General features: G+C 44.5%; 1 long non-coding RNA gene across 1 annotated transcript in view; it reads left to right on the forward strand.

Moving 5' to 3' along the window:
- LOC115277852 overlaps nucleotides 1-14048 on the forward strand; it is a 30314-nt gene that overhangs the window by 8986 nt on the left and 7280 nt on the right. The gene's annotated exons all lie outside the window — the stretch shown is intronic.

The following is a 14048-nucleotide window of genomic DNA, read 5'->3' on the forward strand; positions in this document are numbered from 1 at the left end:
CTTGAAAGGAAAGAGGGCGGCGGGAGGCCTGCTGGGTAATGTAGTTCGCCTTTCTTTCCCGGGATGGCGGGCCCTGGAGAGCCGGGCGCCGCCGGGACCCCGGGGATGCCGCCGAGACAGCGGAGACAGTCCAGCTGGTTTCGCCGAAACCCCCCGGCCAGCGCTCCCTCCCAACGACGTTGGAGCGGCCCTGAGTGGGGATCTCTGTGTTGCGGGAACTGGGGGCTTACGCGCGATTCAGGCTTGCAGTGAAACATTTCGTTTCAGGGGCAGAAACGCTTCGAGGAAGAGGACTTCCGTACTAAAAGTGCAAAGTCTGTCCTAATGGCAGATAAAAGGAAGCTTTGTGTATGCACTGGGAGGTGCAAGCGGCGTTATTAATGCTGCATTAAATGCTAACGTCTGTTATTGAGATGCATATGTTATAATTAACATTTGAACATCTCTGTGGCAGAGGCGGGTTGTTGTAATTAGATATGCACTTTGCAACCGATTAATTTTCCATTGGCCATGCTAAGGGTTGTGACGGGGAACCTGGTGGCTGGGAGAATTCAGTGCAGTGGATAATTCAGTAATCACTTAACCAAATCACCAGTGTTTTTCTAAGTACCTACCAGGTGCCAGGCACGGAGGTTGGGACAGAGAGGTCTTCATGAGAAATACAGGATGCTGTACACTCCTCTGGGCAAGGAGCTTATAAACTTCATCTGAGGAACTGTGAGGCAGTATAATGCAGTGGAAATCCATTTATTAATTCATATAGCATTTGGTGAGCATTTTCTACAGATGGGACATGTCTGGGAATGCCAACACTAGTAAGACCCTTAGTCCCTGCCCATTAAGGAGCTCAAAGTCTAGTGTAAGGACCACAGTTAGTGAAACGACAGGGAGTAAAACAACACTTAACATAGGGATAAGCATAAAATGCTAGGGAACCCTAAGCAGGAGCAGGATGGGGGGGTCGGAGAGGGCTTCCTGGAGATTTTAAACAAAGGCAAAGGAAAGGGTAGACATCTGAGAAATGCTATAAGGGTACAGAGGTCCCAGATGAAAGAAAATAAAAGCAAATTCTGAAGATCCCAGCAGTTTGGTAAGGCAGAGAGGGCAGATTGAGGAATGGGGGGTAAGTCTAGAGGGCAGAAGGAGCCTGGGATGGCTTCTCACTGAAGGTGAGACTTGAAGTAGGCTTGGAAAGGATGAGTGAGATTTCATTTTGAGTGGAGAGCACATCTTCCAGGTTTGAGGTTCAGCATGAGTGAAGCTATGGAAAGAAAGCACATCTGCAGTGACCCCCTGAAGAGCATCTCATGTGATTCATGTACCAAAGGGTATGGGGGCGTGTCCTTCCCTCCCTCCTAGGAGAAGACAGCAGGTCCACAGTCAGCTTGGTTAGAAGCAGAGGGGTTATAGAAGCAAGTTGTCTGGGCACCAAACTCCTCCACCCCCGCCACCAAAGAAACATGTTTAGGCACACCCGACCCTTCCCCCTGGTTTGTCCTCTTAGCATGTATGCCTCATTGGTTCAAGCAGTGTATTATTTTTATGCTGCAAATTCGGGATGATTTCCTAGGTTTACAAAATATAGAACAGTACAGGAATCTACCCACTCAGCAAATTCCCATTTACCTACCTTAGGTTGTCAATGCTGTTTTGTGCGATATGCATGCCACTGACAAAGAAACAAGAATGGAATGGTCTGGGTCTTGGTTTTGCCTTTGCCTTAAATCACACCCCCAGAGGGGAGAACTGGGTGAGATCCATCCCCAGAGGTGAGGAGAGGCTGAGAAATGTGCAGAATGCAAAACATCCGTGGTGAGTGCACACCTCCGTATGCTGGGCGGGTGGGGGGCCTGGCTCCGGAGGGCCAGTGGGGACAACACAGACTCAAGAGTCAACTTGGCCCCTGGGTTTGCATAGCAAGCCTGGCACTTCCTGGATCTGTGACCTTGGACAGCTTACCTGACCTCCGAATGGAGTCTTAGGATTGTTTATTCAACAACCATTCTTGGCCTTTTGAGAACCAATGGTGATTATGAGTTTGAGTTGACACTGCCACTTAGCAAGGGCTCTGTGACAGCTGATTCCCTTCCTTGTCCCAGGTGCTTTCTGGGCCAGGAGAAGGATCCCTGAATTTTTCTTTCTGTGGAGTCAGGCCAGCAGATCTGGTGCTGCAGGAAAGATTCCTGGGGGTGGGGGGATGGGGGGGTGACTCATCTTCATGCATGAAATACATTTGTCTTCAAGGAACCTTCTGCTGCCCTGCTGTTCTAGTCCTCACCCCCCACTGGCTCTGCTCTCCTCACCCTCACCTCCCCACCCTGCTGCCCAAAGACCCCCTGTAGTATGGCACCCCACCCTAAGTGCCTTCTGTGGGTAGGGTGCTGGGCTCCCGCGTCGCTTCTCCCCTGCCTATCAGCACTTGTCCCCTGTTCCCTAAGCCAACTGAGCCTGGATCTCTGCTTTACCTGCAGTCAGATTAGCATTCCTTAACGTAGGATAAGATAGGCTTCTATTTGCTCCTCCAGCACCTATGTGTGTGTCTTCTTATCGAGAGCTCTCGGAAAGGGCCTCGGGATGATGGAGTCCAGGAGAGAATGGGGGTCTCTGAGAGGAAGGCTCTGTGGGACCCTCAGACAGAAGTTTCCCAGAATGGGAAGCCTAGGGCTTATGTGGTCCTACCTTCTCTGCTCTGGAGTTGATCTCATGCCCAACCTGCAGGCTTAGGTCAGAGTAGCTGCTGGGTGCAGAATTCATGAAGGGGCACTGGAATGGGTTTCATGCCAGCAGATCTGAGTTGCCAAGAAGGTGCCTTTGTTTGACTTCTCACCACCACATAGCCTAGATGTTAAAAATCGGAAGGATTCTCTCTGCTTTAAGCAGTTGCTTTTCCTAATTCACATTTGCTTCAGATACTAGCAAAAAAAAAAACCAATCTCCTTTCTTCTCATTCTTTCTCCTTCTGCTTGCCTACCAGCCTTTCCTCTACCAGTCAATACATTTACTGGAAGACCTAGTGGGTGCCCACCATAGTGCAGGGTGGGGGTGAGAGGTTACCTGCCTTCAGGAGCTGAGGAGACCAGGCTGGCACCCCCATGATATCAGGGAAAATGACAAAGTGCTATCCTGCATCAGGGTGATCTGAAGTGAGCAAGATTTCCTAGTAGGCTGGCGTGGTGAGAGAGGGCTTCTGGGAGGAAAGGGGGCCTGACAGGGAGGAGGGCACCAGTGGCCTCAATCTCTGTTGTGTAGCATGGGCCTTGGAGATGCTGCAGAAGATATGTCTTCAGGTGGAAACTAGACTAGGTTCCTCATGTGTCAGGGTGACGGCCACGGGCCCTGCAGAAGAAAGGAAGTTACCAGCCTAGTGTCTGTGCTCTGTTACTGTGGTGTTGGCCTGGAGAGATAATGGCTTGATAGAACCAGGTTATATTTCACCCACGCCTCATCTCTGCTTCCACTGCACCCCAAAGACCAACATCTGAAAGGCAGATGGAAAGTGATCCTCCAGGGCTTGAGTTGGTGGTGGAGGAAAGGTATCAATAGGGAACGACTGAGCCCGTAAAAGGCAAAATGGTAAATAAGAACTAAATTGAGGGGTACTTATTGGGACCTGCCACATAGAAGGCATTGTGAGGAGCATGGGGAACTAAGTGTGTGTGTGGCCCTATCCTGCTGTGTGATGTTTCTCTTCTCCAGGCCTACTTGCCACACCTGTAACATGGGAAGGCTGGACTCTACCATCTCGAAGGTTATTTCCAGACCTGAAGCAATACCTTCAAGAAGTTTGCAGTCCAACTTGTAAAAGTAGCTGTAAAGTAAAAAAGGATGAATTTTGAGCTGTTTAATTCCAGTAGAACAGGAGAGGTTCGTAGTGTCCATTAACCAAAGCCCTGAACCCCATGAGGAAGAATAAGACAAGTAGATCTTGTTTTACAAGATTCAAGGACAGTACATAAAGCCCAAGAGTAATCAGGCATTCCCCAAGCCCCTCAGAGTTCAAGGTCAGACCTCATAGGTTTGAGTTCCTGATCCACATGATGGCTTTGTGCATGACGAAGACCTAGGCAAAGATAAACCCCTGCATCTCTGCAAGAAATAAGTTTCATTGTCAGGCTACACTCCGGAAAAACCATGCCATTCTCACCCTGTCAGGGGCAGCCAGGCTTCTAGGATCCAAGGTATTCACTTGATCCAAGGGACTGCAGGCCATTGCCTAGGCCTGGATTTAAGTGCCCCAGGCTGCAGGGAATGAACTGAGCCAATCGGATTCCCTCTTGCAAGAGTTTGCAGGAAGAGGCTGAGAGACCTTTGCTCACTGGGTGCCCCCTTCTTGTCCCACTTATAGCCTTGGTAGGTGGGCCAGGTGTAAAATGAGAAAGGGGGGGTTGGTGGAATGGGGAAGAGAGAGATGTCTAACATCACCTCAGTTCCTAGTTTTCTGATTCACAGTCTACTATACCTCTGTCAGATTCCTGATGTCTCTGTGTCCTTCTAGTAATTCCCTTTCATTTGTGCTGGATTGAGTGGATTGCTCATCTTCCTAATCTAAAGACCCACATCTAGAACAGTCTGAGAGTGAGGATCTGAGTTACGGCCAACATGATCCCTGTCTCTGGGAATTCCCCCTCCCAACATGGCCCTTCCCTTTTCTATCCTAGATGTCACCTTCTTCGACGAGTTTATAATTCCTGCCTCCTAAATCTTATTCTAAAATGTCTGCAGAATAGTTTGGCCCTTAACCTTCCACCGTCCTTAACTCCCCCTTTACAAAAAACAATAGCCAATGTATTAATTGAGTAATTACTATTTGCCAGGCAACAAGAAACCATTTCTTTGACATGGCGACTTTTACAGTAGAAGGAACGGAGGATGGGTGATGTAACTTGCAGGGGTGGGGGTGGGGCATACAGTCAGCAGGTAGGTGGTGGTCCAGGCAGGGCCGTGGACCTCAGAGCCACGGAGATTAGCTACCCCCCTTCATCTGGAACATCTGGACCCACCTCCTCTAAGGCAGCGAGGACCTCTACCCCAGTTGTAGGAAACATCAATCCATCCTCACTGCTGCATTTATAAGGAGGTGCATTTTTCTTTTAAACTGAGATTTCAGGGCTGTGTGTATTTATTTGTATACATCTGGTGCCCCAAATGATCCTACACCATTGAAGAATGATCTTTGTTCATATACCTCCTCAGTCAAAAGATATTTTTTCATCTATAATACATGTTTCTCAGTTATCTAGCTAACTAGCTATGATATTTACTAAAACAGACTCTTTAAATCTAAATAAATAACTTAAAGTACATTTGAAGTATTTGTTTATTTAGAGAGAGAGAGAGAGAGAGAGAGAGAGAGAGAGAGAATCCCAAATCCCAAGCAGGCTTTGCACTGTCAGCATGGAGATGGAGCCCGATACAGAGCTCGAGTCCACAAACCTCAAGATCATGACCTGAGCCAAAACCAAGAGTCAGATACTTAACTGACTGAGCCACCCAGGTGCCCCTTAAGCGTTTAATTTTAATTCCAGTACAGTTAACATGCAGTGTTATATTAGTTTCAGGTGTACAATATAGTGATTCAACAAATGCATACATTGCTCAGTGCCCATCATGATAAGCATACTCTTAATCCCTTAGCCTATTTCACCCATCCCCCCACATACTTCCCCATAAAGATGAAATAGGTATTTTTCAGTAATAAAATTTTTTAAGAATTAATGATTCAAAAGCCTTTTTGCTCTTAGGGAAGATTATATATTTTTTTGCCCATATTTAGTATAAAAGTGAATATCAATAAATTTCACAATATTGTCTTCTGGCACCACAGTGGCTCATTTTGGGACACATACCACATCTTGGATTTTAAATGTTTGTCACATTTCCCTATTTGTTAGTGATAAAATGATTGTGGGAAATAATGAAGATGCAGTCAGTTAAATCCAAATTCCTTCATTGACTTATTTATTACCCCAGTAGTTTTTATATTTTGTACTTTAAACAGTTGTTTTGCTATGTAAAATTATAATAGTTGAGACAGCATTGCTTATGCATTTTCACATCCAGCTTTAGCCACTTAATAAAATTTAAAACACACATTTTCCATTTTATTAAAAAGTCTTTATAGACACCACTTGAAAAATAACTTAAATGGCCTTTTTTTTTCTACTGGAGTGTTTATTAAGTGCCTATAACGTATTTGCTTTAAGTTAGATATCATGGATGGCAAGTCCACACGATCATGTGCATTAAACTAGGCTCACAGGATCCCACAGTTTAGTTAAGAGGGAAAGACACATTTTAAACAGAAATGGTCGTATAACCCGAGACACACCAGGTATGAGATACAAGTGCACTGATTACTGTTCATGGAAAGGGCTGTCTTCACAGCCAGAATGTCGGGGGAGGTTTCCTAGCTTTGGGACCTGAGTCTGATTTGCACGAGAAGGGTGTGGGAAGGGCAGACTGCACGGGGCTCCTAAATGGGAATGAACAAGCGGAGGGTGGAAGTGAGCAAAGAGAAGGAGGATGGAGCAGGTCCAGGAGTGAGTGTTGTGGAGCTGGTCTGAGCCTGGACGCAGGAGGCAGACAGACCAGAGTTTGTATCTTGCTGCCACGTTTGATAGCCAGGTAACAGCCTTGGACAGCTCCAGTGTTCTGAGCTTCCGTGTCCTCTACAAAATGGGGAAATAAGGGTACTTCGGTGGCTCAGTCGGTTAAGCGTCTGACTTTGGCTCAGGTCATGATCTCATGGTTCGTGAGTTCGAGCCCTATCAGGCTCTGTGCTGACAGCTCAGACAGCTCAGAGCCTGGAACCTGCTTCGGATTCTGCATTTCCCTTTTTCTCTGTCCCTCCCCCACTGTGCTCTGTCTCTCTCTCCCTCTCTCTCTCAAATATAAGTAAACATTTTTTCCACTTTTTTAAATGTTTTTATTTATTAGTGAGACAGAGAGAAACAGAGCAGAGCAGTGGGGGATGGGCAGAGAGAGAGGGGGACACAGAATTGGAAGCAGGCTCCAGGCTCTGAGCTGTCAGCACAGAGCCTGATGTGGGGCTCAAACCCATGAACCGTGAGATCATGATCTGAGCCAAAGTCAGACGCTTAACTGACTGAGCCACCCAGGCACTTCTATAAGTAAACATTTTTAAAAATTTTACAAAATGGGGTAACCATAGTGCCTACCTTGGTACCTTATTATGAGGATTAAGTGAGATCATATAAACGGAGCACTGTGCACATCGTAAGGGCCCATGAAGTATAGTTTTATTTTTTGCTTATCACTGGTGTTTTTGTCGTTATACTGGGATAAGTGGTGTGGGACATGGGATGAAAATCTGATCAATTTGGACTTTATTTTATGACCCTCAGGAATGCAGTTAGATTTTTTTTTATGTTTATTTTTGAGAGAGAGGGCAGGTGAGGGATGAGAAAGAGGGAGACACAGAATCAGAAAAAGGCTCCAGGCTCTGAGCTGTCAGCACAGAACCCGACTCGGAGCTGGAACTCATGCGCTGCGAGATCATGAGTTGAGAAGTCGGACGCTAAACTGACTGAGCCACCCAGGAGTCTTATATGAGATTTTGGTTTTGAGTGGAGGGTGCCCCAGACCCTGGGTTTCATTCTGGCTTGAGCCACCATCCCAGTAGGCCTCCCTTCACTGTCAGCAGAGCCAGGAAATAAGGAGTTTTCTGGATGCCCTAGGAGCAGACATTCTGTTCCTGCCTGACGCATGTGGAGACAATGCGCCCGCCCCACCTGTTTTTCTGTTTTGACAAAATTGATTATCAAATTTGTTTATACTCCACTCTTTCCAGAAAGGATTTGAGACAGCTTTTTAAATTCTCAAATATACTTAATACATGAAAATAGGAGTTTACACAAAAGACATTTTATGAGATGATTATCCCTCATACAAAAGGAGTAACGATAGTTTCTTTAAATAGACCTCATCTGGTGCATCCAACATCAGATCTCATTGACAAACTGTGCTTTGCCAGCAACTTTTCTGGAATGCATCTATGGTTATTAGTGTGGTTCGCAGCATTATTGGCCATGACCACCTTCCCACGAGTTGACTGATTTTGATCAAGTTTGATATTTGAATAAAGAGTATAAGACTTCCTTGGATCTATTTTGTTCCATCTTAAGCCAAAATAAGGAATCTGTTGAACTTTTAAAAGAACTTCTGTAAAATCTAAAATGGACAGAGCTAAGCCATGGAATTGAATCTGGACTTGAGATCACTGGACTGCCAGCTCATCAGGGAAGCCTGCCTGGAGGAGGTAGCAGAGGAGTTTTCAGAAAAACACGGGAAGACGCCATTTGGCTGACATTGAATTGTAGGCCATCTCAGGGGAAGGGAGCTGTGTGGGGAGATGTTGGGGATGCCCTTCTCCCCGCAGGGCTGGCCAGTCTGGAACTTCAAACGGGCCACAGAAGAAAGAGGGGCAGACTGGCTGGGGACAGTGGGCCTGTCACCCATCCTGGAAAAACAATTTTGGTCTAACACAGAGATAAGATGCGAAATGTTCCCTTTCTGTAATATTTTATTTCAAGCCTTATCAAACATACCCTTTCAGCGGGCATGTTGTCATGGCAACCTTATAGTCACTGGAGGGCATCTGTAATTGGTAGAAAATGGCATTAATTTAGTTTTTTTTTCCTGGGAGGAGTTTTAGTTTTAGACTACTTAAAATACCGAGATGTAATATTTTTTGCCTGAGCAGACTAATAATCACCTTGTAATTTAATTACTAAGCCAGCACTAGTGAACTCTTCCTCTGCTCTCAGTTGAGTCGTAATCTTTGCATCCCAGCCTCTTGGGCAGAGCCTCGCTCTGGAAGCTATAGTTATCCAGATGCAGGTCTTAACGTATGCTGTGCTTCGTGAAGCCACTGGGCCGTGGAATTAGCTTCAAGGAGACTTGTGAAATGCAAGCAGGCCTTGAGCGTCCATCCATCAGCGATGAGAGGGGTTCATTTCCCCCGGAAGAACATTCCAGCTTGTCCTCATGGTTCGCTTCCCCATTCCCTGCCTTCTCCTCCACCTGATATATCCCATTTCCTAGCTATAGAAAACCCCTCCATTATGGAATTATAGGGGTTTTTTTTTTCCATTTTTTAAATTTGAAAAATTGTTTTAATGTTTATTTACTTTTGAGAGAGAGAGGCAGAGAGTGAGCAGGGGAGGGGCAGAGAGAGGGAGAACGAGAATCCGAAGCAGGTTCCAGGCTCTGAGCTCTCTGCCCAGAGCCAGCCACGGGATTTGAACCCACGAACCGCGAGATCATGGACTGGGCTGAAGTCAGACGCTCAACCCACTGAGCCACCCAGGCGTCCCATTTTTTAAATTTTTTAACAATGATGGTAAGATACATGCAACATAAAATGTACCATCTTAACTATTTTTATATGTAAAATTCAGTGGCACTAAGTACATTCACATTGTTGTGTGCCCAGTATCCAACCTCAGAACTCTTCATTTTGCCAAATGGGAACTCTATACCCATTAAATAAGAACTCCTCATTCCTTCCTCCCCAGACTCTGGTAATCATCATTTTGCCTTCTGCCTCCATGACTTTAGCTGCGCTAGAGGACTCAGATATGTGAAAACATGCAGTATTTGCCTTTCTATGACTGGCTTATTCCACTTGGCATAATGTCCTCAAAACTCATTCATGTTGCAACCTAGGCAGAGTTTTCTTCCTTTTTAAAGCTGACTAATATTCCATTTGTGTATATATGACATTTTGCTTATCCACTATACAGTGATGGACAGTTGGATTGCTTCCACCTTTTGGCTCTTGAGAATAGCGCTGTGGTGAGCACGGGTGTACAAATAATCTCTTTGAGTTCTTGCTTTCAGTTCTTCGGGGCATATACCCCAAAGTGGGATTGCTGGATCATATGGTAATTCTATTTTTAGTTTTTTGGGGACCCGCCATACCATTTTTTTATGGCCGCTGCACCATTTTACTTTCCCACCAACAGTGCATAGAGATTCCAACTTCTCCACATTCTTGCCGACATTTATTAAAAAACATTTGCTGTTTGGGGACATATATATATACACCTGTATGGCTCAGTCGGTTAAGCATCTGACTTTGGCTCAGGTCATGATCTCATGGTTTGTGAGTCTGAGCCCCGGGACAGCCCACTTCAGATCCTCTGTCCCTCACTCTCCCTGCCCACCCCCAACTCTCACGTGCTCTCTCTATCTCTCTCTCTCAAAAATAAACACTAAAAAATTTGTTTTAATTTGCTGGGTCTTTTCTCTCTTTATACGGGCCATCCTCATGGGTGTGAGGCAGTCACAGTTATCTCTGAAGGGGAGGGCCTATTCAATCCCACCACTCAATAACGCTTCTACTAACAGCGCATGTAATAGCTGACAGTGACTGAACATAGTGTGGTCAGCACTCATATCTTGTATTAGGGCTCTCCAGAGAAACACACATATGTACTATATGTATGATAAACACACACATCCAGAGGGAGAGAAACAAAGAGATTTATTATAAGAATTGACTCACACAATTATGGAGACTGAGAAGTCCCAGGATCTGTCCTCTACAAGCTGGAGACCCTGGAAACCCAGGGCTATAATTCAGTCCAGGCTGAAGGGCTGAGAAGCAGGAACACTGATGTCCAAGGGCAGGAGGAAGGAGATGTCCAAGCTCAAGCAGAGACAGAATTCTCCTTTCCTCTGCCTTATTATTCTAGTCAAGCCCTTAGCAGATTGGATCATAATCTCCCACACTGCTGAGGATCATTTTACTCAGTTTACCAAATCAAATGCTATTCTTTTCTGGGAACACCCTCACAGGCACACCTGGAAGCTCTCTGAGGTCCCTTAGCAAGTGGAGCTGACACGTGAAATTAACCATCACAGCAATCTATGTTAGTTATGTCATTTGGTTCCTACTCTAGCTCTATCATTCCCACATTACAGATGAAGAAACCGAGACCCAGAGAGGTTCTATAATTGATGATTTTCCCAAGGCCATATAAGCAAGCCATTATTATATACCACTGAAGGTGGGCGTTGCAGGAGGCTATAGGATTCCTCAACACCAAACAAGATCTGCTTCTGGATGGACAAAACAACCTCTAGTAATGGAGTTCTCTTCATAGCTTCCTAAAATTTAGTGCCTTTCCTGGTGATGCCAACAAACGACAATGCAGACAATAATGAAAATAAATGTGAAAGAGAAAAAAGGAATTGAATATAACCAAATGTTCAGCTATAATCTCCATGTGTAAAAAAAACCCCTCAATATATGAACATCTCATATTCACAGGGAACTAAATTGGAGGGGGATTATTCATATAGTGGAATAATTTGCTTTCTAGAAAGATTCACTGAATTATCCTCTTCTGTGATGAGTTTTCCCCATTCACTTAAAACGGGAATTAATTTATAACAATGTGATGTATATATAGCTCCTCCAGAACACAACTACTGCACAGCATGAAGCCAAATCAAGTTGCTAAAATGATTTTGATTACTGGATAATCATAGTGAGGAGTATTTGCTCACGTCAGTATTTGAGGATTCCAACTACAAAGAGATTTGTAGACTCAACTCTTAACCACTATCCTTAATCTTGGTGACATTGTGAAGGAACAGAGAAATGCCAAAAGACACGTGGAATGGATTATTAAGCAAATGGTTTCTAAGCACACATCAGAAGAAGGAAACACTGGAAAACTCCTTAACAAGACAGAAATAACAAGCCAAGACAAACTGGAATCTTTTCTGTGTTGCTAATGCTAATGGAGAGAGCTAGAATAGGAGAGAGCCATGGATTTGTTATGCACTTGGCAGTCTCTCCTGACCTTCTCATGAAAAAGAGGGAGAAATGTCAGTGGAAAATAACTCATGGCTAGAGGAGCAGTTACTACTGGCTTTTTGGCTGAATGACACGATGTGTGTTGGTAGAGGCTTTCTGTCCAGGTAATCTGCACTCAGTAGAGACCTGCCTACTAGATCAGTAAGGAATTGCATTCAGCTGCAAATAACAGAGACCCAAATTACAGTGGCTTCAAAAATGACAGGGATTTTCTCCCACATTAAAAAAAAAAGTTGGTACAGCCACTTTGGAAGACAGGTTGGCGGATTCTTACAGAACTAAACAAACCCTTCCCATGTGATCCAGCAATCATGATCCTTGGTATTAACCCAAAGGAACTGAAGACTTATGTCCACACAAAAACCTGCACGTGGATGTTTTATAGCAGCTTTATTCATAATTGGGAAAACTTGGAAGCCACCAAGATGTCCTTCAGTAGATGACGGGATAAATAAACTGTGGTACCTTCAGGCGATAGATGATCATTCAGCACCTAAAAGAAATGAGCTATCAAGAAAGATCAAAGAAACCTTAAATATATATTGTCAAGTGAAAAAGGCCAATCAGATAAGGCCAGATGATTCCAGCTATATGACATTCTGGAAAAGGCAAAACTAGAGCAAAACAATAAAAAGTCAATGGATTTTAAGCATCCACCCATCCCTAGAAAGGGCTGGGGGGAGCTTTTAGGGCAGTGAAACTTCTCTGTATGATGCTGTAATGGTGGACACAAGTCTTATATATATGTCAAAACCTATAGAATGTCCACCATCAAGAGTGAGCGCTAATGTAAACAGTGACTTTGAGTTAATAATAATAATACAGCGATATTAGCTCATCAATGGTAACAAATGTGCCCCACTAATGCAAGATGTTACTAACAGGGGAAATTGTACTTCCTGCCTGATTCTTCTGTAAGCCCAAAACTGCTCAAAAAGTAATGTCTATTCATTTTTTATTTATTTTTTATGTTTTTAATAGTTTATTTTCAAATTGGTTTCCATATAACATCCAGTGCTTCTCCCCACAAGTGCCTCCGCACCATGACCATCACCCCTTCCCCTCCCTTCCCCTCCCTCTTCAGTCCATGGTTTGTTTTCAGAGGGACACAAATCAGGAGAGACTATTGAATTCTATTCATTTTTTAAAAGGAAAAAGCAAGATGGAGGAACAAGAAACTTCCAAGAATCAGCAGCCTCATGTTGGAGAAGTAGCTCCATGTCTATCAGAGCCCCGGCTCTGCTCCTTTTTCCACTCCGTCTTCCAGACTGCGTGGCTTCTCAAAGTGCATCTTAGAGTTGGCTCACGGTCGCCAAGTGGTGACTTGGGCTCCAATCACCTGACTGTCCCATAATAGCAGAGACATGGGAGGAGAGGCAAAGGGACACCTGCTTCCCTGCCAAGTCAGTCCCTTAAAAAGATTTCCCAAATATGTACAGAGTGCATGTTAGAGGATATTAGGGAATTATTGTAAATTTTGTGAGGCCTGATACTGGTATTGTGGTTATGTTGAAAAAGAAAGTATTGGGGCACCTGGGTGGCTGAGTTGGTTAAGCGTCTGACTTCGGCTCAGGTCATGACCTCACAGTTCGTGAGTTTGAGCCCCGCATAGCACTCTGTACTGCAGCTCAGAACCTGGAGCCTGCTTTGGATTCTGTGTGTGTGTCTCTCTCTCTCTGATCTTCCCCTGCTCATGCTGTCTTCTCTGTCTCTCAAAAATAAATTTAAAAAAAACATTTAAAAAAAAAGAGAGAGAAAGTATTTCTTGGGAGCAATATACTTAAGTATTTATAGGTGGAAATAATATAACCTTTGCTGTAATATCGTCTAGAAAAAGGGTGCTTGGGTGGCTCAGTCAGTTAAGCATCTGACTTCGGTTCAGGTCACAATTTCACGGTTCAGTTTGTGGGTTCGAGCCTCATATTAGGATCTCTGCTGTCTTTGTAGAGCCCACTTCAGATTCTCTGTCTCTCTCTCTCTCTCTTTCTCTCTCTCTCTTTCTCTTTCTCTCTCTCTCTCTCTCTCTCTCTCTCTCTCTCTCTCTCTCTCTCTCTCTCTCCTTCTCTCCCCCAATCCCTCTCCCCTGTTCACTCTCTGTCTCAGAAAAATAAAAGTTTTTAAAAGCTTTTAAAAATATGGAAAACTATTGTATTTGTAATAATGGTCCACTGCAGCTGTAGGTGACCTCAGAGATGGGACT

Source organism: Suricata suricatta, chromosome 14, assembly GCF_006229205.1.
Source record: "Suricata suricatta isolate VVHF042 chromosome 14, meerkat_22Aug2017_6uvM2_HiC, whole genome shotgun sequence".
Classification (NCBI taxonomy): domain Eukaryota; kingdom Metazoa; phylum Chordata; class Mammalia; order Carnivora; family Herpestidae; genus Suricata; species Suricata suricatta.